Source organism: Uranotaenia lowii, chromosome 1 (genome assembly GCF_029784155.1).
Source record: "Uranotaenia lowii strain MFRU-FL chromosome 1, ASM2978415v1, whole genome shotgun sequence".
Lineage (NCBI taxonomy): Eukaryota > Metazoa > Arthropoda > Insecta > Diptera > Culicidae > Uranotaenia > Uranotaenia lowii.
In genome coordinates this window covers 62,669,268-62,694,731 of record NC_073691.1, presented here as the reverse complement: position 1 = coordinate 62,694,731, position 25,464 = coordinate 62,669,268, and the positions used below count along the sequence as shown (strand labels likewise).

At 35.5% G+C, this 25,464-nt stretch overlaps 1 protein-coding gene across 8 annotated transcripts in view; it reads left to right on the top strand.

Moving 5' to 3' along the window:
* LOC129739465 (calcium/calmodulin-dependent protein kinase type II alpha chain) overlaps window positions 1-25,464 on the top strand; it is a 205,776-nt gene that overhangs the window by 77,677 nt on the left and 102,635 nt on the right. The window contains exon 1 of one of the 8 annotated variants that reach the window (XM_055730929.1): window positions 1,560-1,619. The exons of 5 other annotated variants lie outside the window; for them this stretch is intronic. The gene's annotated coding sequence lies outside the window, so the exon portion shown is untranslated. Of the gene's footprint in view, window positions 1-1,559; window positions 1,620-25,464 lie in introns of those variants that run through there. 2 more of the 8 variants (XM_055730925.1, XM_055730931.1) reach the window with 2 other exon arrangements.

Genomic DNA, 25,464 nt, shown 5'->3' with positions numbered 1-25,464 from the left:
AGCCAATCCCCTTCCATATCGATATCTATACAAATAGATAGGCCTCCTCTGAATATGGTCAAACGATTGGATTGCGTCGTAATGCGCTTCTCTGTCTGTTGTTTGGGCAAAATTGACCGTAATTTTTGTCCTGAAGCTAGCTGGACAACCAGCAGAGTGCCCTTGTGCCACTATCGGAATTTAATTGCGCTAGGTTTGGGGCATATCGTAACGACGGAAATAAGAAGGGCAGATGTTCAATTGGGTCTTCTTATTCTTACGAAAATCTGTTATTCGGGAATTTTGATTGAATGTTTAAAATTTCAAGTCAAAACATGAAATATTTTCCAACCAAGGTTCAATTCCAAACTAAATCAGCCAAAACAAATAAGATGTTTGTTCGACTAAACAAAAATACCACAAAATCCTTGAGCTGTGCTATAATTTGAAATATTTAATCCAAAGCTGGGTTTCGCTCCAGTGCTTTCCGAAATAGTCGCAGGCCGGTTTCTTTGCTTTGATGTTAATTAGCCTGTCTCTTGGAGGGCTGTTTTGTGATTGATTTTTATGTCTCAGCGACCATCGGCGAATGTTTACTTACCCTCTATGCTTGTAGATTGTCGTCCAACCAATCCCAATCTGATCCGGGAACCGAGCAGGAAGATGGTTATTAGCATTCATGCGAATGATTGGCTTAATCGGAGTTTTAATTTCTTTCGGGTTCCGTTTCGGGAAGAGCCCAACATCAATCCCGCACATTCGAATTTGTTCCTCCTGGCTAAGAAAAAGGACACAAAAGTTAGAGCCTAATCGATGGGAATGATTCAGTTTGGTGCGAATGCATCGTTTCGATCGTTTCACAACAAAGCCTAAACAATGGAAAGTTTGAAATTTTGATAATTTGCGAGCGTCCCTCGGATGGAGTTTAGTTTGGAGAGATATTGTTTTTTTTTCTATTTGTTATTGTTTATTGAAAAGTCAACCAAACGGTGGTGTCAACTGTAGTGACGCCGTAAAGCCTGGTCCACACTAGGCAACATGAACTGCGATTTTTGTTATGAGACGGAATTTATTGTCTGTTGTTGTTGTTGGAAACCTGAGACGGTCTCAGTGTCTCCCGAAGAAAATGGGAGACGCTGAGACCGTCTCGAGACGAACCGTCTCCTAGTGTGGACTAGGCTTAACATTTCAATATTGACTATTATTTAGATCGGTTGACTATTGATAAGTAATTTATCATTTTTATTTTTTTCCGAACGCAAACCAGTAAAAAGCATTCGATTGAAATGATAACATTTTTTTATTCACAGAGAGAAAACAAAAGTATCAGTCTGGATTTTAATAGGAACATTTTTTTTATTCGGCAACCAGGGTGTAAGAAGTTCTAAGATACGCCCTTTTGACAAATGATGCGAGAACTTCTGTCTGTTTTGAAAACGTTTTACGGTTGCGATTCAGAGTGTTTGGTTTCGTCTTTTTGTTTTTCGATTTTTGTTTTCAGTATTTCATGAGTTAGAATAAGTGATGTATTCCAGCATAGTTTTAAAAGAAAACTAGTTGTTTTGTGTGATCTTGTGTTATTTTGTCTATTTTGGTTTTTTGTTGTTGAAGAAATTTGTCCCAACTTTGTCAAATAACAGGTGAGTTTCTACGAGTTGAATTATTTATTCATTTTCGATTGCTGAACGTTACTTTTGCGAAGTGAAAATCTTACTAGCTACTAATTCTGCAACAACAATTTTTCTGTTATGTTTCAGAAAATGAGATTTAGAGTAAGAGTACGGATTGGAGATCTTTTTTTTAATTTTGGAAATATCTTTTCTGATTTTATACTTTTACAAGCTTATTTGTTTACCATTGACAGTTGAATCTTTTGGACTTAGGGTCAGTTAAAAACGTTTTTCTAATATGTAATATAAATTATTTGTTTTTCAATTTTCTTATGATTTTCAAGACTGTTTTTTTTTTAAGAAAAAGCCAGTTTTGAATAAGACTGAAAAAACACCTTGATGCAGTTCAGTGTTGTAAAGTGAAAATTTCGACACTTAAAAAGAACCGAAAAGTGCTACTTTTCAGCACTGAATTCCGTGTCGAAAAGTACATTCCATTGGAGTCTTAAAAGCTTCGTTTTGGTTCAAAACTCACCCATGATTTTACAGAATTTTTAAGTAACGTTTACATGAGTAAATTTGAGGTTATATGTTTGTATGAAAATTGAATATTTTGTTCTGAAAAATCAACATCATTTTTGTTTTCTCTGGGGAATCAAGGCTGCTAAAGGTTTTTTTTACCAATTTAGAATCCTTTAAAGGAAATTTTTCGCTAAACAACTTTGTCGAAGACCGCTACTTCGTAACTTATTAGGAAAAAAGTTATTAGCTGTTTAACAGGGGTATATCTTTAGGTAATCTGATAACACTTCTCTAGAAAAGCAACATCATTCCTTGAAGACAGTTTGAATAATGTTATAAGTCTGCAATCGTCCCCTTTATTTTGCTTTTTTTTTTAATTATCTTCCTCAAATTATTTGCTATTTTTCGCTCTTAAAGAAGCATAAATTGCTCATTTCAATTCTTTCCAAACTGGGCGAGGAAAGCGCTGCGCATTCAAAAAATAAGGACATCTCCTTGAGGTATGCCCATTGTTAGTGAGAGACTAAAATGGAGTGCTCTCGTTTCTTATCCTTCGTAATTGAAACAGAGATTTGAAAATGTTAAGCATTTTCGAAACAAATTTGCCAACTCTCAGCATTGTTACAGCATTCGGAATATTAGTATTGGAACACACAGAAAGCAAAAGATGAAAAAAAAACCTATCAAATTTCACCGAAACATCCTTGGCAAATACTTGGGATGATCCATCTCAATTAAAGTTGAAAGTTGCGGCCTCGGCCCAAGGAGTGAAACCGTAAAATCCTCATCGTGTTCTCTGACTTTTGTCCACCATCATCAGGCCAACCCAACCCACCCCCACCAAATGGGAGGTTTTTGTGTGAGACTTTTCCCGAATTGGTTATCTTTTTTTTCTCTTCTCATTTTGATGCTTTTATGCGCATTTTGTCGAGAATTTCGGTCCTCCTTCCATCAACCCGGCAGTTTAAATTTTCTCCTTTTTTTACTCTCCAACCCACCGAAAGGCTCCTTCTCGCCTATTGTTGTATAATGTGGTCCGTACATTTGCTTGGTTTGTAATTTTAAGGGGGGATTACCCTGGATGGAACGTTTCGTTCATTATTGATGTACATTTCTTTTCCGAGACGGTTTTAGCTTTTCTTTCCTTTTTTTCTGTGTCAGTGCTGTGAATTACACGTTTGCTTCTTTTTTAAATATTATTTTTCCAAAGCTTTCCAGCGAGATGATGCTTCTTTGCACTCACTCGTCGTCCATCAGTTTATTTTCCCAGTTAGGTTTTACAGCAAGCATGGAGCACGAAGCACAACTCATCGGTACAGAGACGAATCTAAGAGTGAAATAAATTTATCAAAGTCTGGACCCTTGCCTGCCAGCTTTGTGTTAGTTCGCTGTGGAAGCGTGACATAATTTGTTAACAGACACGTTCCTCTGCTTTTGGGCAGGCATACATCGAGAACTGCAAGCTGACAATTGAAGAACACATAATGTTGAAATGTTCTAAATTTTGAAACTTTCAAAAGTTATTCCTTTCTGGTCTTTTGAATATTGCAGGTTATCTTTTTGTATGAATACAGATGGATGTTTGTCTGTTTATTCTAGTACTTATCCAGGCTCTTGGCCTTTTAAAATCTCCCCCATTCAGTCGTGATTCACCTTAACATTCTTATTTCAATTTTGATTGTATTTGAAATTTCATTTTTGATCATTGTTCAAACAGGAGACATTTATTACATTTTTATTATTGATAAAACAGTTTCTTCCCCGAAATTTTATTCCAATTTTTTTTATATTAAAGAATAAATTCCACCAATTCACTCAGTCCATGGCAACCGTTCTCCAATTTCTTGGGCATTCCACATTCGCCAGATCACTCTCCACGTGGTCTAATGACCTCGCTTATTGCGCCCTACTTGTCACGTTCCCACTGGATTCGCAACGAACACCAGTTTTGCAGGACAGTCCTTTCGGCATTCTCGAAACATATCCTGCCCAGCGTATCCGGCCAGCCTTCACCACCTTCTGGACACTGGGTTCGCCGTAGAGTCGTGCGAGCTCGTGGTTCACCCTTTGCCTCCACACTCCGTTCTCCTGCACGCCGCCAAAGATGGTTCTTAACACTCGTTGCTCGAATACTCCGAGTGTACGCAGGTCCTCCTCGAGCAATATCCATGTCTCGTGCCCGAAGAGAACAACCGGTCTAATGAGCGTCATATACAGGTTACACTTCGTGCGAGGGCTAAGTCTTCTCGACCGCAGTTGCTTGTGGAGTCCATAGTTGCACGACTTCCGCTGATAATTCGCCGCCGGATCTCGCGGCTGGTGTCATTGTCTGTGGTCAACAGCTCGCCGCCGTTGATCGTGATCTTGTTATTACTGGACAAGCGGATTCGATCGTTCTCGGATCCGCAGGCCAGCATATACTTCGTCTTGAACGTATCCCAACCCAACCCAATCCTTCCTGCTTCGCGTTTTAGTTTGCGGTAGATCTCCTCCACCGCCGCAGATGATCTGTCGACTAAGCTAATGTTGTCGGCAAAGCAGATAAGTTGACTGGATCTGTTGATAATGTGCCAAGTGTCTTTAAAGGGGTTATTCAAAGGTTTTTGACAGTCAATTTGCATTTCATTGAAGCTAAAGAGTGTCTGTCTTCGAAGCCTTGTTTCTGTTTAAGAATTAATCAAAGGTTTTTTGGCAGCCAGTTTGATAGAAGCAATTAATAAGAACTGTATCGAAATGTCATAAGCAACTTTTAAAACTAGTTTATTCAAAAATTAGTGAACTTTTTTCTGTGTGCATGCAAGCAAAAGTTTGTTTACATGTTTGAAAATTGTTGTGCAATCAATTTGTTCGGATTAGTTTTCTCATCTTCGCTATGGTTTGTATTGATCTTGAAACTAGGAAAAAAACTCGGCACACTTGGTGAACTGAAAATCGCAAAACGGTTCATAGAACACCACACAAGCGTGAAATTTATCATCGACAAATATGGCAACAAGTTGTTCTTGAAGGATCTACCTAGATCCAGAAGAAAACCTGGTTCCAATCAGCCCCAGTTGGATGCTAAGGTAGTCACTCATATCAAATGTAACCGATCGGACCTACGCATGACCTTCCTAAAAGTTCAAAAGCAGCCTTGGGATGATTCAGAGAATCAAGGTCAGGAACTCCTTGAAGACACAGAAGTACAAGAAGAGGAAGGTACCTAAAAATCAGTAGAGCCACAATCTCGAGCAAAAACAAAGGCACGGAAACTTTACGAACAGATTCTGGACAACAGCAATAGGTGCATCTTAATGAACGACAAAACCTACGTCAAAAAGGAATCAGGAACGCTTCCCGGGCCACAATTCTACACGAAATTAACGGACGAGGAGGGGGATGATACCGACTGCACGATTGCGATGAAAACATTTGGGCAGAAGGTTCTAGTATGGCAAGCTATTAGTATTTTCTTCACAAAAGGTACAATAAATGCTCAAAAAAACGAGAAGATAACAACAACGGTGACCAGGGATTGAAAATTAAGCTCATTTGAGCGAGCTTCATAGCTCTTTATTTCCATAGCTCCGCTTACAAAGCAATCGACGAAGCTCCTATCGTTTTTGTCTCCGGAGCTTCGCATTGCTAAGCTCTTATTTGGAAGAAACCTTAGCTCTTTTTTTGCCTCGTGAGCCCGTTAGCTCATGCCTCCAGAGGAGCTTGAGCTTGTTGGCTCAACCGATTCAAATTCGTTGAGCTTGTTTTCACCGCTGCTGTTCGAGCCAACGCCTGCGTTTTTATGCACAGTGAAGTAACTAAAAAAAGGGCTGGTCGCATGGATTTTTAAAATAAATGTTGGACGGTTTTAGTAACAAGTTAAAGTTACCAGCACTAGTAACTATAAAATAGTAAAATTTACAATTTTTCGGGATAAACGCCAAAAGAAAGGGCTTGTTGCGAGGATTATTAAAATCAATGTTAGAGAATTTTAGTAACTAGTAAAAGTTACCAGCACTAGTAACTATGAAATAGTAAAATTTACAATTTTTCGGGAAAAACGCCAAATGAAAGGGTTTTTTGCGAGGATTATTAAAATCAATGTTAGAGAGTTCTAGTAACTAGTGAAAATTACCAGCACTAGTAACTATGAAATAGTAAAATTTACAATTTTTCGGGAAAAACGCCAAATGAAAGGGCTTGTTGCGAGGATTATTAAAATCAATGTAAGAGAGTTCTAGTAACTAGTAAAAGTTACCAGCACTAGTAACTATGAAATAGTAAAAATGACATTTTTTCGGGGAAAAAGCGAAATGAAAGGGCTTGTTGCGAGGATTATTAAAATCAATGTTAGAGAGTTCTAGTTACTTGTAAAAGTTACCAGCACTAGTAACTATGAAATAGTAAAATTTACAATTTTTCGGGAAAAGCGCCAAATGAAAGGGTTTTTTGCGAGGATTATTAAAATCAATGTTAGAGAATTTTAGTAACTAGTAAAAGTTACCAGCACTAGTAACTATGAAATAGTAAAATTTACAATTTTTCGGGAAAAACGCCAAATGAAAGGGTTTTTTGCGAGGATTATTAAAATCAATGTTAGAGAGTTCTAGTAACTAGTGAAAATTACCAGCACTAGTAACTATGAAATAGTAAAATTTACAATTTTTCGGGAAAAACGCCAAATGAAAGGGCTTGTTGCGAGGATTATTAAAATCAATGTAAGAGAGTTCTAGTAACTAGTAAAAGTTACCAGCACTAGTAACTATGAAATAGTAAAAATGACATTTTTTCGGGGAAAAAGCGAAATGAAAGGGCTTGTTGCGAGGATTATTAAAATCAATGTTAGAGAGTTCTAGTTACTAGTAAAAGTTACCAGCACTAGTAACTATGAAATAGTAAAATTTACAATTTTTCGGGAAAAGCGCCAAATGAAAGGGCTTTTTGCGAGGATTATTAAAATCAATGTTAGAGAATTTTAGTAACTAGTAAAAGTTACCAGCACTAGTAACTATGAAATAGTAAAATTTACAATTTTTCGGGAAAAGCGCCAAATGAAAGGGTTTTTTGCGAGGATTATTAAAATCAATGTTAGAGAATTTTAGTAACTAGTAAAAGTTACCAGCACTAGTAACTATGAAATAGTAAAATTTACAATTTTTCGGGAAAAGCGCCAAATGAAAGGGTTTTTTGCGAGGATTATTAAAATCAATGTTAGAGAATTTTAGTAACTAGTAAAAGTTACCAGCACTAGTAACTATGAAATAGTAAAATTTACAATTTTTCGGGAAAAGCGCCAAATGAAAGGGTTTTTTGCGAGGATTATTAAAATCAATGTTAGAGAATTTTAGTAAATAGTAAAAGTTACCAAGCACTAGTAACTATTAAATAGTAAAATTTACAATTTTTCGGGAAAAACGCCAAATGAAAGGGTTTTTTGCGAGGATTATTAAAATCAATGTTAGAGAGTTCTAGTAACTAGTGAAAATTACCAGCACTAGTAACTATGAAATAGTAAAATTTACAATTTTTCGGGAAAAACGCCAAATGAAAGGGCTTGTTGCGAGGATTATTAAAATCAATGTAAGAGAGTTCTAGTAACTAGTAAAAGTTACCAGCACTAGTAACTATGAAATAGTAAAAATGACATTTTTTCGGGGAAAAAGCGAAATGAAAGGGCTTTTTGCGAGGATTATTAAAATCAATGTTAGAGAGTTCTAGTTACTAGTAAAAGTTACCAGCACTAGTAACTATGAAATAGTAAAATTTACAATTTTTCGGGAAAAGCGCCAAATGAAAGGGTTTTTTGCGAGGATTATTAAAATCAATGTTAGAGAATTTTAGTAACTAGTAAAAGTTACCAGCACTAGTAACTATGAAATAGTAAAATTTACAATTTTTCGGGAAAAACGCCAAATGAAAGGGTTTTTTGCGAGGATTATTAAAATCAATGTTAGAGAGTTCTAGTAACTAGTGAAAATTACCAGCACTAGTAACTATGAAATAGTAAAATTTACAATTTTTCGGGAAAAACGCCAAATGAAAGGGCTTGTTGCGAGGATTATTAAAATCAATGTAAGAGAGTTCTAGTAACTAGTAAAAGTTACCAGCACTAGTAACAATGAAATAGTAAAAATGACATTTTTTCGGGGAAAAAGGGAAATGAAAGGGCTTGTTGCGAGGATTATTAAAATCAATGTTAGAGAGTTCTAGTTACTAGTAAAAGTTACCAGACTAGTAACTATGAAATAGTAAAATTTACAATTTTTCGGAAAAAAAAACGCCAAATGAAAGGGTTTTTTGTGAGGATTATTAAAATCAATGTAAGAGAGTTTAAGTAACTAGTAAAAGTTACCATCACTAGTAACTATGAAATATTAAAACTTACAAATTTTTAAAACATTAACATTTATTCTAATAATCCTCGCAACAAGCCCTCTCATTGGGCGTTTCTCCCGAAAATTTCGAAATTTGACTATTTCATAGTTACTAGTGCTGGTAACTTTTACCAGTAACTAGTAATTTCTTACATTGATTTTAATAATACTCGCAACAAGCCCTTTCATTTGGCGTTTTCCGGAAAATTTGTAAATTTTACTATTTCATAGTAACTAGTGCTGGTAACTTTTACTAGTTACTAGAACTCTCTAACATTGATTTTAATAATCCTCATAACAAGCCCTTTCTTTTGGCGTTTTTACTATTTCATAGTTACTAGTGCTGGTAAATTTTACTAGTAACTGGAACTCTCTAACATTGATTTTAATAATCCTCACAACAAGCCCTTTCTTTTGGCGTTTTTCCCGAATAATTGTAAATTTTACTTTTTCATAGTAACTAGTGCTGGTAACTTTTACTAGTTACAAGAACTCTCTAACATTGATTTTAATAATCCTCATAACAAGCCCTTTCTTTTGGCTTTTTCCCGAAAAAATGAAATTTTTACTATTTCATAGTTACTAGTGCTGCTAACTTTTACTAGTAACTAGAACTCTCTAACATTGATTTTAATAATCCTCGCAACAAGCCCTTTCAATTGGCGTTTTTCCCGAAAAATTGTAAATTTTACTATTTCATAGTTACTAGTGCTGGTAACTTTTACTAGTAACTAGAACTCTCTAACATTGATTTCAATAATCCTCGCAACAAGCCCTTTCATTTGGCGTTTTTCCCGAAAAAATGTAAATTTTACTATTTCATAGTTACTAGTGCTGGTAACTTTTATTAGTTACTAGAACTCTCTAACATTGATTTTAATAATCCTCGCAACAAGCCCTTTCATTTGGCGTTTTCTCGAAAAAATGTAAATTTTACTATTTCATAGTTACTAGTGCTGGTAACTTTTAATAGTTACTAGAACTCTCTAACATTGATTTTAATAATCCTCGCAACAAGCCCTTTCAATTGGCGTTTTTCCCGAAAAATTGTAAATTTTACTATTTCATAGTAACTAGTGCTGGTAACTTTTACTAGTAACTAGAACTCTCTAACATTGATTTTAATAATCCTCGCAAAAAGCCCTTTCATTTGGCGTTTTTCCCGAAAAATTGTAAATTTTACTATTTCATAGTTACTAGTGCTGGTAACTTTTACTAGTAACTAGAACTCTCTAACATTGATTTTAATAATCCTCGCAACAAGCCCTTTCAATTGGCGTTTTTCCCGAAAAATTGTAAATTTTACTATTTCATAGTTACTAGTGCTGGTAACTTTTACTAGTAACTAGAACTCTCTAACATTGATTTTAATAATCCTCGCAAAAAGCCCTTTCATTTGGCGTTTTTCCCGAAAAATTGTAAATTTTACTATTTCATAGTTACTAGTGCTGGTAACTTTTATTAGTAACTAGAACTCTCTAACATTGATTTTAATAATCCTCGCAACAAGCCCTTTCATTTGGCGTTTTTCTCGAAAAAATGTCATTTTTACTATTTCATAGTTACTAGTGCTGGTAACTTTTACTAGTAACTAGAACTCTCTAACATTGAGGATAGGATTATTAACCTCGCAAAAAGCCCTTTCATTTGGCGTTTTTCCCGAAAAATTGTAAATTTTACTATTTCATAGTTACTAGTGCTGGTAACTTTTACCAGTTACAAGAAATCTTTAATATTCATTTTATTAATCCCAACAAGCCCTTCCACAGTTCCTGGTGCATAAAAAAGCCGTTGGCTCACACAGCACCACAATAGCAAAGTCAATACACATCATTTGGCTCAAGTGTTACAATTTTGCTGAGCCAGCAAGCTCAAGAAATTTCGGCTCCTTGAGCTAACAAACTCAAAGCAAAATGCAAAACCTTGTCTCCTAGAGCCAGAAGAGGTATGAGCTTAATTTGAGCATTTATTGGTGGGCTAGAATTGGCTCCAGCTTTCTTCGCTCTCGAGCTTCAAGAGCGTTGATGCTCAGCCGCTTGAGCAAGAGCATTTCAATCCCTGACGGTGACTTAAACATTTAAAGATGCTCAAGTTTACAAAGATGAATAAATAAAGCATCAGTAACCCCCTCTCTTCTGCACATTACGTCAAGCCTGTACTGCAGCGGCTTTCAAGCATTACAATAACATCCAATTCGTCGAGAAAATCATCAATCCACCAAATTGTCTAGATCTCCGACCAATTGAACAATACACAGAAATTTTTGTTGACTATTACGTGTCACTGAAACTGCAACCTTTGAAAAAAATCAACCTGTAATTAACAAAACCTGCTATTTTTAGCTATTTTCCTTTAAGGTTAACTAGGTTCATTTATTATTACAGCAAATGTCCTGTAAAAAAGTTGTACACTAAAAATTAAATGTCACATCATTTGTATTTCGACTTGTAAAATTACGGTAAATGTCCTGCTCTTTTTGTTACAGGACATTTGCGTAATTTTACAGAAAATAATTTTTGCTGTGTACTGGGCGATTGTGAAGAGGATCTTTAGGAAGGAGGGGACAGTTTCTCAAAGCATGGAAGAATTCGAGAAAAATAAGAAGGCAGCATCCAGGAAATGCACAAAAGCTTCTGTGAAGAACCTGATGGAAGGCATTTCATCAAAAGTGCGATTATTCTTAATATTTTTAATTATATTAACCATGATATCGTTTCTAATCATACTGATCTTCAATAAACGGAATAGGAAATAAAAATAATAATATACTTATTTCATTCTTATTCACAGAAAGATGTTGCTTTACCATGGCCCGCGGGCCACATGTGGCCCGCGTCTGTCTTTTTGTGGCCCGCGAAGCTTTTTCAGAATTGAATGTTTTCCTACTACATCATTAAAAAAATCCGACTATATCAAACAAAAGGGAAACACTCATATATTCTTAATTTTTTACAACATTTTACATATTTTTTGTTCCTAGAAATAACGAACTATGCAATAAATTAGCAATTAAGTTACTTCATATTGAAGGTGGCCTCCACTATTCTGGGAGCGTTGAGAGTCTTCAAGCGGAAACCAGTATAATTTTGAAAAAATTGGAAGGCGTCAGGGAGATATACTCATAAATTACGAAAGAACTCGAATAACTCAGTACTCTTAAATGATAATGAGAAAGTAAATAATTATTTATGTTTAGTCCGAAGAATCATTTGTAAACTTCGATTGAAACAAATCAAACAGAAGCTCAAAATAATTTAAATCTAGCTTGTAAAAATATCACATTTTATTGTAATTACACCATTATCGGAGTTATATTTTGATAAAAACTTCTAGTATTTGCAATTCGAGTTCTATTTTCGAAACTTTGTTTACCAACAAAAAATATTCAGCTTGTTGTAATTGATTTAAAAATTAAAAAACTCTGTACTTTATTTGTATTTAACTTCAACAGAAAAAGGTAACAATTTTTGAATTGAATCGAAATTGTATGTCTTAGTATTAGTTACGTTTTTTTTAATTTAGTTGCAATGGTATATGGGAAATGGGCATCAAATGGGCATCAAAACGCTGATCGCTAATTAATGTGCTTTGTTTTTGATAGAAAAATCATTTCTCTCCAAATTGGTGGTATTTAAACAAGCTCCACCAAAGACAATTTGACAAGCGAGATGACTGATATGTATCATGTATCTTTCAGATTGAGAAGCTATTTTATCTGTAAGTTCATCAAAAATTGAAAGAGAATATAATTTAGAAAATATATGATTAGCGGCCTAGTAAGTGATCATATTTTTAAAGCCAGACACTGCAATTAAAATATCCAGTTAGGTAACATTTATCTGATTTGATACTTACATATTACGGAGAAAGGGAACTTTTATAAACATTTATTTTTTCATAGTAATTTGCTTATTCTTGTTTTTTTTTTTATTTCAAAAAGGTATGACAATGATAATTTAAAAATAAACATTAATTTATCCTTTTTATGAACGGCTTACCCACTTATTGAATATAAATTTGATAAAATGAGAAATTTTAAAAGAACGATCATGAAAATTTTAAATTTTTAGGTTGGATATGAGCATATTTTGAAAGTTTACCAAAGAACAACACAAGAACAAAACACGGAAGAACTCTTTTTATATATTTTTTATTTTTATAATTAAAGAGCGTAAGAAAAAATCATCTAAAATGTGAAAAGCTTAGGAAGGATATTTTATTTTGAACATTCCTGCTCTGAAGAGTTATCCTTATGGGATGAATGAGCCCAGAAAGCTTAAAATCTCTTAAATTCGCTGTGTGTGTGAAGTTTCGTCGAGAAAATTGAATTTATTTCATAACTCATGCATTGAGACTGAATTGGAAGGTATTATCTCGTCTGTTGACTCGTTAAAAGTATATTGAACACTTTTAAATTTTTGTATTGATCAAATAAATTAGAACTGGTAAAAATCTGTACTGAATCTCGGAAATATTTATTTAAAAAAAACGTATAAAAATATTTGACTAAATTTGTACTTTAGGTAATCCACTGAAATTCGTTTGCATTTTATACTTAAGAAAAAAAAATTTTGTGTGACCCGCAAGCAAGTCTCAGAACTAAAATGTGGCCCATCTGTTGAAAATTCTGGCCACCCCAGCTTTAAAGTTTTCGATACAGTCCTATAAAGTAGTGTTGTAAGTGCTTTACACTACATTAGAAAACTCTTATAAAGCATGCTTCAGTAGACTGGCCCAAATTTGTATTGGATGATTTCTACAACATTTTTTTTCAACGCGGCACCCCCTAGATTGGTGCATTTAGGTAAAAAAATGACTTTCTGAAAGTTTCAGGTCTTTTGGCAGGAACACGAGCTGGCGCAAAGAACTTGAAATTTGTATGGAGATTTTCGGCAAAATGTATGAAAAATCGACACACTTTCACTCTTTGTGTTCTAAAATATGTCTCCAGTGTGCTAGAAAGCTCATAATTTCAGAAATTGTTGTTCAAACAATGACAAACAAGTTTGTAGAAGATTGTGACGCAATACGAGTTGACTGTGATGAATTATCCGCAATTGAATGTGTGATTTTTTTCAGTATGTATTTCAGTTACTTATTGAATTCAAGATATTTTTTTATACAAATGTGGCGTTTTCTTCATAAATACGGATAAAATTACTCGTCACAGTTTCGAAGGAATTCTCGATCTTTCCCTGAAACACGGCTCATTAGGCGGCGTACACCATCTTCGTGCATCGTTTGAGCTATGGCGATTGGCTTGAGGCTTCCGAATCGTCGTCACTATTTCCTTAAACCGTTTGATAATGCACCATACGGTATTTCTGGGCAAGTTCAGCTGTTTAGAAAGCCTAGATGCAGACCACAATGGGTTTTCCAAATAACTGCGCACAATGGTTTCCCTTTTTTCGGCTTCCATGTTGATTGTTTCAAAGTACAGTTGCTTTGCAGAATGTCAAAAATACATACGAGAAACTGACAAAATTCCCAACACGTGGGTGCCAAGAACTTCCAAAACCCTCCACCAGGAGCGCTATAATATGAGCAAAAGTTTGTTCCTATTTTAAATCAATAATCTTAATCTTTTATGAAAACATAACCATCATTTGATTACAAAACCTATAGGAGCTTTAATTGTTTCTTGAATTGCATTTATCCTTGAAGAAACAATTTCTTGTAATGTAGGTACGCCCGAATTCCAATGCCTACTTTATTCAATTAGAACATTTCCGAATTGTTCAGTTATAAAGAAAATGTTTTAAAACACCCCGCTGAGAATGTGTCAATTCGCTTCTCCCACACATGAGCCGTATCACGTAGCTATCATTTCAAAGACCCCTCGCTAACGTGTAATACTGATTCACTGTGTGGTGTGTGGGACATTTGGCTGCCATTTGACGGCTGAAAAAGTTGGCCCCTCTCTTTGATAGGTTTTCCAAGAACACATTTTTGGGGCACAGAAACATCTACCTACATCTGGTGGAAGCGTATGCGCATACATATGGAAAAAAACACACACACACATCGACTTACAAACGTACACATTAACCGGAAAGTAGCTTGAGAGGGGGTGATGTGAAGGCCGCCTGCTGTGAGCCTTTTGGGGTGGAACGTATTTACACCGGAAAACATTTCCATCAGCAGGCTCTCGACTGTCAACGCCTACTAGGTCTATCCTATATTTGCTTGCCTACTACACCTACTGGTTGGGTGCTCTCGTCTTGATTCGGGCGATTCGGGATTTGGGATCAAAAGGGACACCAACCGATTCGTGGACCAGTTTTCATCAGATTTGTCCGTGATTTGGGTATAGGAAAGGCGAAACATATCCTTCAATAGTCTCTCTCTCTATCTGAAACAGACCGAAAACGGAAATTTAACCAAAAAGACATTTAAAAAAATGTTAAGAATTTCAAAAACAGTAATTCTGGCACTTTTTTGTTATTGAATAAATAGTCCTATCGATAAAATTCTATTATTCATGTTCCGTCGTCAATGATCTACTGCAATAATCTAAAAATACCATAGCCCAAGGATCTCGTTATCCGGCTTCTAATGGAATTACATTTCGCCTAGGCGGTGTAGTCTTTCTCCAGGAATTTACAATCTCAAGTGACAGTTGTTTACCTGTCGCTGGTAGCAACTTTCGATCCTGGAGACGGTGTCATCGATTATTTTCTTGGATGACAATCTATTTCCCCTTCGGCATAACAACGTCGCGCTGTCTTCTCCATGAGTGATAGGTACCTACTTGTAGAATTCAATCGTTGAACTTTTTCCTCACTTTCTGTAACCCCTCAGAGGTAAAATGACCGAAAGTGATAATAGCCCCTCCAAGGAATGCGTATTATTGAAACTTTGATCCATCAAAGGTGTAATTCATGCTTGACGTTTATGTTTCAGGAGTCGAGTATTTTTCTACTTATTCTACGAAAAATAAAACAATACCGTCTTTCCTCCCTCAACGTTAACAACAGCAGCTGTTTTGATTTGATATGAATATTTAAGAAAGTCCGCACGTGTTTTATCGGGAGCGCTGAACAGATTAATTTCTCGATGACGGCGGTGGCTGCCGGTGGCATATCATTACGTCAATCGAATCCTCATGGATTTAGCTGGCTGGTAGCAAGAGGAGGATGGATTTGAAAAAGCGCTCCGTCATTGCTGAAAAGATACATGTACGGTACCTTCCCTTCACTGACTGATATTGGTATTGATTTATCCAGAATAATGCTTTGACAGTAGCTCAGCTGCTCGTTGAACTTATCATGAACAAAAGAACATCATGCTGAGAAGGCGTTACGTTGCGTTTCTAATGATATTGTGTTTTTGGTTCGCTTTCGATTAGAAATCCAAGCACTTTTATATGGCTAAGAGAATTTTTAATTTGAGCTTTTCAAGAAAATATGTACCTTGGTACCTACTAATATATTTTACATATCAAACTTTTACAAAATCCAACAAAGCAACATTTGATTTTCATATGACGAGATTTAAAATAATTTGCTTGAACTACAATAGTAATCACAATACTCGCTTTGGTTGAGTTTTCAACTAGAAAACTAAGAGCGCTACTACAAAAGCTCGGATCGATTGGAATCGATTTTGACAATTCTTTTGTTTCGATTGGAATTTTGTGTTTCAGACGTTGCTTCTTTAACATGTAGGATCACTAGGTCATACCATTTTCTTGCCACAGCATGGGAAAGTCATCGGCCGGCGCGAAAGCCAGAAGAAAAAGAATAGCCGAACCTCATTCAGGTCCATCGGCCAAAAAGTTGAAATTTTTAAAATATATTCGATGTTCTTCATGACATCGGTGGTGAAAAAAAACATTCAAATTTAATTCTGATAAGAGTAATAAGAAACCCCTTTCTTCATGTTATACTCTTAAAAATGAAAAGGTTCCACCAATTACGGTCACGATTTCAGACTTCAATGCCTTTCGGAAAGAAATCGTCACTTCCGTCAAGGATGTGAAGATTTCTTTTAAGATCGGTCGAAGGGAAATTGCCCGTTTATTGGTGGAATCTTTTCATGATTTTCAAAAACATTTAAATGATTTGAATATTAAAAAGCACCAATTTTTACCTACGACACTAAAAGTGATCGTCTATTTATATCTATTTTAGCTTCGATCTACCTTGGAATCACGTCTTGGTAATGCTCGAAGTGATTTCAATGTTACCTGGGCTGATTCCGTGCCACAGACTCGTTGTTTGACGTCCCCACATGTAGTTGAAAATGGGTTGCCTGCTTCGGGTTACAGCACCATTTTTTATGTTTAGATTATAGTAGTTTCACCATCTTTATGGCATTCGCGACTTTATCAACGTTGCAGTTGGCGGATCGTTATTGAAAAACTGATTCGGTACAACTGTGTTCGATGTTTACTCTTGGGCTCGAACTCGCGGACATCTGCTCAGGAGACAACTGCCAATTACCAATGTTTCGGATCGTCCGAGTTTGCGGTAGTGAACTGTATAAAGTTGCTGCTGTTGGACGACCGAAACTTCTCACAAAGTGGAGGACTGCATTCGTTTGTCCTGATTGTGGGCAATGAAGGCTCCAACGGAGTGCACTTTTCGCCACTTATTTCGTTCACACGGGTATGGGGTAGAACGGATACTTATAGTCCAATCAAACACTTCACGTTCAATTAAAACTTGACTTTTTATTGTGGCAGTCAACCAAGCAAGCGTTAGAGACACGACGTCAACTAGTTGGGGTTTTGCGGCGTTGGTGATGATGCAATGGCGAAATGTTTCTCGCACAATAGATTTCGCGATGGCGACTTCACTCAACACCTATAGCAATTGTCCACATGCACCTTTTTGTCCGAAATCACTACGAATGTAAAAAAACGGGGTTTCATCCGGTTCAAAGGACCGATTCCTGAATGTTGTACAGTCGTTAACTCGGTGAGCAGATCTTCTACAAAAAACGCATTGCCTTCTGGTTAGCGATGAAACATGTGTTGTTGTCATCCTCGAACGTCGAAATTCTGGCTCTGAAAATGTGGTGGGGATTGAAGAACTAAACATTGATCCATGATTTTATCAATTTCGGAACTTCCTTAGAGTTGTGATAGCGAAGGGTTACTTCATCCAATCTAGCACTCACCATGTGAGCAAGTATAGTTGCCAATTTTCAGTACATTCACCTATTTTGCTCAACATCTGTAGGTTTTTGTCAAAATCTCCTATCAAACGATTGAAAGTTTCCCTGTTTTCTCGTTGAATGGGTTCAATCGCAAACAAAGCATCGAGATGGGCCTTGACGATAAGTTTTTTATTCTCATAAATAACGCTTTTCAAGTGCTTCCCAAGCAACTTGATAGTTGTCCGCTGCCAATTCGATCGAGCTTATTTCTTGTAGGGCATCTTCTGTTACTGACGTTCTTAGATAGATAAATTTGTCCATCGATGAGAGCTGACCATTATTGACGATTAAGCTGAGGAACATATCTCTAAAGGTTATCCAGTCTCGAATATGTCCTTCAGTTCAAAATTGGCTAAAAGTCTCTTTTCTAACCCGATGAATCACCTCATTGCAATATTCCTAGAATCACCCAGTCTTCGGATAATGTCTGGTTTCTTGGGCAGGCTGACTATGAACCGACCTCGTGATTCACGAATTGTATTCTGCTGAAAATGTTCCTCACATGCTGTTTCTTCAACAGAATAAACGCTTTTTACGTGACACGACTCTAGCTCCCAAAACCTGGCAATAAGCTCCTGCAGTTCCGCAGTTGAACTCACAAAACTAGATGTGATTCTCTGACTAGAAAGTAATTCTGAACGTAGTGCTGAAGATTCCTCTGAATGGTTTACCGAATGGGTTTCTGAATGGTGATCTGAAAGTTCCACTGAATGAGCAGCTGAATGATTATCTGAACGAGCAGATGAATAAGCGTCTGAATGAGCGTCTGAATGAGCGTCTGAAAGAGCATCTGCTGAGCAGCTAAATAAGCGCCTGAATGAGCACCTGAATAAGCAGCTAAATGAGCGTCAGAACGAGCATCTAAATGAGCATCTGAATGAGCAGCTAAATGAGCGTCTGAACGAGCATCTGAATGAGCATCTGAATGAGCAGCTAATTGAGCGTCTGAACGAGCATCTGAATGAGCAGCTAAATGCGCGTCTAAGCGAGCATCCGATTGAGCATCTGAATGAGCAGCTAAATGAGCGTCTGAACGAGCATCTGAATGAGCAGCTAAATGAGCGTCTGAACGAGCATCTGAATGAGCAGCGAAATGAGCGTCTGAACGATCATCTGAATGAGCATCTGAATGAGCAGCTAAATGAGCATCTGAACGAGCATCTGAATGAGCAGCTAAATGAGCGTTTGAACCAGCATCTGAATGAGCAGCTAAATGAGCGTCTGAACGAGCATCTAAATGAGCGTCTGAACGAATTACTGAAAGGTTTACTGAATTATTTTTAAAACGATTTTCTGAATGATCTTCCACTACTTTTCCAGAGACTATCCATCCAAGGACTGATTCTTGGAGAATCGGTCCATCATCAATGAATTTTCGTTTTCCTACTTGTAGTAAATCGTAGAAATATTCAGCTCCAATGATCATGTCGATTGGACTCGGCTTCCAGAACTCTGGGTCTGCTAATATCAACTTTTCTGGCGTACTATGATGCCTTAGTGGAACCGGTTTTATAGGCAAAATGCGAGTGATGTTTGGCAAAATATGAAAGCGTATATCCTCGCAGAAACTTGAAATTGTTGAAAGCCTCGGACGAATGCGGGCTTCAACGGACTTCGTTGATGTGACGGATGCATTTCCTATTCCTTGAATCTGCAATCTTTCTCGTTTTTCCGGGAGTGTCAACTTTCTTGCTAGGTTGGTGCTAATGTAATAGAATTCAGAGCAAGAATCTAGCAAAGTTCGAGCGTAAGAGTAGTTACCATGATCTTCTATCCGCACTACTGCTGTTGACATGAGAACTTGAAGGGGTAAGTAGTTGGATGTATTATGCATAGCTTCAAACGTATGTGATGTCTGAATGCCTGTGGTGTATTGTGGGTAAGGTTGCAGAGCAAGTGATTGAACTACAGGATACGATGTTGTAGTGTGTGGGGAGTTTTGATTGTGTGCCTGGTGTGTTTGACTTTGTGAATTTGATCTGGTTTGTGTTAATTGCCTTGACAAATCGGGATTAACGCGCTCGCGTGGAACGTACGATGGTGAAGATCGGGGAAAATGTGATTGATCATAATGCAAAAGGGTGTGATGATTTCCTTCGCAACGCAAACACGATCCTCTTGAACAATCATTGGCTATGTGCCCAGGACGCAAACAGTTCAAGCAAAGCTGACGTTTATTCACCTCACTAATTCGTTCGTTTACGGACCAATTATCAACTGAGCTATATCACAAGCCCGATTTTACAGCACCGTAATCGCATTTGTATGTTTTAGAAACGATTGTTCCTAATATTATTTAATAAAAAGCTGATGATGAAAAACTTTCTAACCTCTTTTAACCCTCTGAAAGTCCCATAAAAATTGAATAAAAAAAAAGAAATATCCTGAAAACCCATTCTTAAGCCAGCTATAAAATATTTTCTGGTATTTTAATTTGAATACAACTTAAGTAGAGTAGATGATGAGCAGGTTTTATCAAGTGGTCAACGGGGAGATTTCTTTGCAACCTAGAGGGCAGCGGATCGATTCGATCGATCGATTCTCACTATCCGGGGTTGGCTAAAAAGTACGTTTCGCATTCCATTTTTTCGGCATTTCACTCCGCAGATGTCCAACTTTCTAGTGCACGATTTGACCACCGCATTCTGTTTATTTTCTCTTTTAATCCATTTAGACATGGATTTCGGTCTTTTTTCGCTCCATCGCGGTGAAAATAAAATTTTTGAAGTTTAAGCAGTTTGTCATTGTGAAATTGTGATTTTTTTGGGATTAGTAGATGAAGCATAGTGATCAACAATTGCATGTTTCATTGTATGTGCCCGACCCGATTCTTCGTTGATTTCATCCTCCTCCAGTAGTTGACATCGTTGAATGATCCACTGCAAGAGGAAACACACTTCCACACTTCCTGTGAGTTCGTTTCATGATCTTTCCTATCAATTTATTCTGAACTGATGTTCCAATCCGGGATTTTCTTCCCTAGAATTCTTAAAAGTGGAAAATTCTTAAATACCTTCTTGGCCCCACGTTGGGCGCCAATTTGTAGCCAGCACAGTTCGATCCGACACAAGCGTGCTGCTTATGCGCCACCCTAGAATAGGGACAGCACACCAAGGTTGAATTGCCCGGCTGAGACTCCCTTCAAGGCGAGTCCATAAAGATTTTACCCGATCGGATAAAGGATCGAACTAGTGGCTTCACCGAATCCGCAATCGAAAAACTCGAGAATTTCTCGGTCACACTCCAAAAGATTACCAAAACCTAGAAGAAGATCAGGGAAAGCAATCTCGGGCGTTGACCTTAGGCGGAAGTACGTTAATCCCGAGTAATCTTTACAAATTCTTCGGGATTCTGGCGATCTCAATTCGTCGCTCGTTTTTCAATCGTGATTCGGGCCTTTCTATTTCTTTCCCACCCCTTCGCAAAGCTTTGTGGATTAGCCTTGAAAGAAAAAGCTCTGGAATTCAACCTTCGATGCAAGTCTCGATAAAGGCATCGGACCGATCCGTACCTCTTGCACACAAATGGCAGAACCGATGCATTTTGCACGGCTCGACAAAATTAAAATTTAAAAAGGTGCGACCGCTACAATTGATTTATAGAAAGACGTGAGGTGATCCCCCTCATTTTGCGGGGAGTTTTTTTTTCTATTTTAACCTACTTTTTCATCTAAAGAAGAATAATTTAAAACAAGTGGCTGGAAGCAAAGTGAAATGCGCATACGAATTCGCATGAAATCTTCAAACAAATAAAAGGACACCAAATTATGTTGCGCCTTAGAACCTAACATTTTGTTCATATGCTCGTTTTATAAATCATGTTCCAGATTTAAAATTTGCGATATTTACCAAAGTTTCCTTTGCTAAAGGTAAATCAGAGGTGAGGTTTTAAATTATATGGAACGTTTCTCTTCGTTATTATTCGTTGCTATGACGACACATTTAAATTGTTCGTGTTACTGGGTCATTCATGGATGTATGGTTAAAGTCACAAACTGTTAATCGATTATATCGGTGTTCAAAGCTTTCTCCAGCTAATTTTTTGGAATAGTTAATTTTGAAAGATTTTGTGATGATTTTGTGATTTTTTTTCTGTTTTTCCATTATTTATTTTCAAGAGCGAGTGTAGGCGCTATATCCAAGGTCATTGACCAGAGATAAAGGTAAACAAAAATTCGAAACATGTGGATTGATTCAAAGTTTAATACGATTTGATACTACAATTTATCAATTGATTCAATTTACACCGGTATGTTTTGGATTTTTGTGCAGACAAACCACATTTCCATCCACAGAAGGACGAACTCTCAAGAGCCACCATCAAGGAGCCCAGTAAATTTTAGCAAATGTGCTTCCAACATGAATATTTAAAATATTTTATAACCATGGAAACGTATGGTACTGTTGTACACGTTTCTTCCTCCCTTGGTTCCAGTTGTCTCTGCGTCCAATACTGCACAGTGGGCCCGGCCGAGTGAAGATGAGTAGTACATGTACTTTTTCTGCTCACCGGGATGCTGACAAGATCTGGCTGTGTATGAATCATAAGCATAAGCATATTGACATGGATTTTTATCACTTTTCTAATTGAAGGTGATTCACAGAAGACAGTGTTGCATTTTTTGGGAGTACCATTCACCAAATTTTCTTGCAGGATGTTTGAAAGCGCATAAAATGATGCAAAATAACATGGACATAAATAACAATAAAAAATGAATTGAAGAAGTGTCATTGCTCTCAGCAAGCTGCTGTTATGTTGCTAAAATGTTATTCTACCTTATAAAAGATGAATCTTATTGATTGACTTTCCCGGACAGTATATATGAGTTTGTTTTCCGCCGCCATGCATATGTTAGGAGAATCTAACCGAAGTTTTTTCCCCCTTTCTCCATGTTGTTTGTTTGCAGGTAAACATATCAGTCAAACCACCATCTGTAGGCACTAGGTATCTTCACGTCGAGAATCGATTTCGACAGTCGTAAGTACAGCAGAAACTATAAATGTTCGATTCAATAATCTTCGAAGGTCAACAACCAGCTCCACGTGTATGTAATGTGTCTATTTACCTTCATTGTTTTCAGTTTCTTTCAGTCTGTGCGTTGGTATTCCTAGTAAGATTTTTTATGAATATTCGTTTCAATAAAATTTATTTAAGGTAGTTCATAGACCATCAACGTCTTTTTCGCTTTTCGGAAGGCCCAAGATCTGTTGATTCACAAAACGTGGTAGAAATTTCTAAGTATTGGAGAAAATTGATACCACTTATGACACATTCCAGCGTGACGTGACGTCTTTATGACAAGGTTTTTGTGCTTAAAATTTAAATTTTTAGCTTTATTTAAACCGTCATCCGTCCCAGAAATATTTACCCGTTACAGTCCCTGGAGTATCAATAAACACTCCTGACTAAAACCAATATATCTTTCGTGTTTCCACCACTTTTTTTTACATTTTTTATGGTCATGGACATAAAAATTGCAAAACAAATAATTTTTAATGTGCAACGTATAGCTTCTCACTTCAGCTTTTTTGGAAAGTAAGGGAATTTTTTTTCAGCATTTCCTAGTTGATCTGCAGTCTTTTTTCGAATCATTTTTTTTCGGATTTTTTTTCCTAAGCTTTGAATAACGGAAAACTTAACTGTTGTAGGTGCATAATGTCCAAGTAACATATTTAAGTCACATTACGAGGTTTCCAAATCTATAAATTTAGAAAGTGGGTTGAGAATCAAGAGAGATATAGTAGTTTTAAGCAAAGAATGTCAAATTGACACTCAAGGTCCGACTAGGGAATTTTTTTCCTGGGCTTTCAGATTGCGTCCATAAAAAAATAGTGATGCAAAAATAAAGATTTCAAGAATTAATTGAGGGTCCCCGAAGAAATTGTTTTATTTGGATGCACCCGAATGAAGTTACGAGCCGCCAAACTTCCAATAGTGTGATATTGACACTCAAGACCGGATTAGGGTTCAATAACCATGATAACTTATAGAACTTCTGTGTTCTGGATAATCATAGTCCAGATCATGTTTTTTGTAAACTACAGAATTCTGATAATTATTTTCAGTTATGGAAAAAATTGCAAAATTTGACAAAATTATGACATATGAGATAAAAAATGACAAAATTATCAAAAAAATAAAATGATAAAATTATGACAAAAATTTTATAAAGTTGTGACGTGACGAAAATTTTAACAATAAGTTGACAAAAATCTGACAAAACTATGACAAAAATATGAAAAATTAAAAAAAAAATTACAAAAATAAGACAAAATTATGACGACAAATTTCAAAATTTCAAATAAGATGACAATAATTTGACAAAAATTTAACAAAAATATGGAAAATTTGATAAAAATAAAATTACAAAGATGAGATAAAATTATGACAAAAACATGGTAAAAATATGGAAAATATTAGAAAAATTTGGAAAAACAGATAAAAATATAACGATATTATGACTAAAAATTGACAAAAATTTGACAATTAAAGCCAAAAATCTGACATAAATTTAAAAAAAAATTTAAAAAAATATATTTTCATTAATTTTTTTTATAGTTTTGTCAGATTTCTGGCTTTAATTGTCTTCCTTGACCTAGTCACTAAGTTATTTTGTAACTTGAAGGTTCCCGTAAATAAAAATCACAATTACAATAAAAATTACAATTAATTGTCAAATTTTTGACATATTTTGTCAAATGTTTGTTAATTTTCAATCGTAATTTTGTCATATTCTTATTTCATTTTCAAAACAATTGCAAAAATAAGCAAAAATTTGACAAAATTATGACAAATGATATAATTTGATGATATAATTTGACAATAAGATGACAAAAATCTGATAGAACTATGACAAAAATATGAAAAATTTGATAAAAAAACTGGAATGGTATTAGCATGGAAAAAGATGAAAAATGGGATGAAAAGTTGATAAAATTATGAAAAAATGACAAAAATTTGATGAAATGCCATTTTCAAAGTTATGCCAACAATTTGACAAAATAATGACAAATGAGATAATTTAACTTTATAATATTTTACGAAAAATTTTGAAATAAGTTGACAAAAATCTGACTAAAGTATGTCAAAAATATGAAAAAAATTGATAAAAAAAATTACAATAAAAGACATGATAATGACAAAAATAAGGTCAATTACATGAAAAATGAGATTATAAAGTGACAAAATTATGAAAAAATAACAAAATTATGACAATAATCTGACAAAACTATGAAACATTTGATAAAAAAAAATACAAAACAAAAAGATAAAATGATGATATAAATTAATGACAAACATGAGGAAAATTTGGCAAATCAGATAATTAAAGCCAAAAATCTGACGAAGATAAAAAAAAAATGGAAGAAATATTTCCATCATTTTTTTTTTTATATTTTTGTCAGATTGCTGGCTTCAATTGTCAAATTTTTGTCATATTTTTGTCAAATGTTTGTTAATTTTTAATCGTAATTTTATCATATTTTTATTTCATTTTTAACAATCTACAAAAATCTGATTAAAAAAAAATTACAAATGCAAGACAAAATTATGACAGAAATATGGCAAAACGATGAAAAATGAGATAAAAATATGATAAAATAATGAAAAAAGACAAAATTATAACAAAAAAAAATCAATAAGGTGACAAAAATCTGAAAAAAATTGAAAAAAAAGTACAAAAATGTGATAAAATTATTACAAAAATATGGCAAAAATATAAAAAACATGACAAAAAAAATTGGCAAATGAGATAAAAATATGACGAAATTCGGACTAAAAATTTTACAATAAAATAAAAAAGTCTGACAAACATATGAAAACAATATTTTCATCATTTTTTT